Source organism: Vigna radiata, chromosome 5 (assembly GCF_000741045.1).
Source record: "Vigna radiata var. radiata cultivar VC1973A chromosome 5, Vradiata_ver6, whole genome shotgun sequence".
Classification (NCBI taxonomy): Eukaryota; Viridiplantae; Streptophyta; class Magnoliopsida; order Fabales; family Fabaceae; genus Vigna; species Vigna radiata.
In genome coordinates, this window is record NC_028355.1 from 29,445,682 (window position 1) to 29,446,235 (window position 554).

Sequence of the window (554 nt, forward strand, 5' to 3'; positions counted from 1 at the left end):
ATAATTAAATACTTAATTATATAATTATTAAATTTGATTTTGTTTAATTTTGTTTCAATTCTATTAATAGATAATATAATTAAATACTTAATTATTAAATTAATATCAATTTATAATGAATTTTAAAAGGATTACTAAAAGTTTTAAATATATAAAACAATAAAATAAAAAGTAAAAAATTCATTTTATGTAAGGGTCTCAAAAAAATAAATAAGTCATTGGGCCTAATAAGGGCAGCGGGCCCACTCGAATTGGTCACATGACCTTGAGAGGGGTCCCTTTCCCCAATTCAGATTTTCATTCCTCATTTTCATTCTCTCTCTAGAACTCAGATTTCTTATTTTCTCTGACCTTGCTCCACCTTCTCTGTACCAATTTCTCAAATTTCCACCTTTGTTATTTCAAATAGGTGGTCCCCCTACGTTCCTGGAGTCGAGAGCTTCCAATCCATCTGATTACTTTCGCGTCTCTCCACTGATAAGGTAATTTCCCATTCTGCGCACCCTAGGGTTTTACTCATGCAAAGGTTCTACCTTGCAAGTAGAGTTATTTTT